This window comes from Penaeus monodon, chromosome 30, assembly GCF_015228065.2.
Source record: "Penaeus monodon isolate SGIC_2016 chromosome 30, NSTDA_Pmon_1, whole genome shotgun sequence".
Taxonomy (NCBI): Eukaryota; Metazoa; Arthropoda; class Malacostraca; order Decapoda; family Penaeidae; genus Penaeus; species Penaeus monodon.
Window position 1 is genome coordinate 31,172,799 of NC_051415.1, and position 321 is coordinate 31,173,119.

Below are 321 nucleotides of genomic sequence, written 5' to 3' on the forward strand. Positions count from 1 at the left end.
CTCTCTCCTCCCCTCTCTCCCCTTTACCACCCACGTAGGGAGAAAACAAGACATCCAGATGAAAGTTAAAGAAACCTGAGGTGAAACGAGGGGACGTTTTTGGATCTTGACAAAAGTATTTTTCCTTATTTTTACTCACGGAGACACAAACACGAAATGTTTTATTTTGACCGAACTAGATATGTACGAGATAGTGCTTTATAGACAGTTATAAGAGGATCCGATATTATATAAATGTATGAGAGAAGATAACCCTCATGATTATTGTATTCCTGTGAGTAATGACGATGAAGGCGAGTAAATGAACAACAACAAATGATA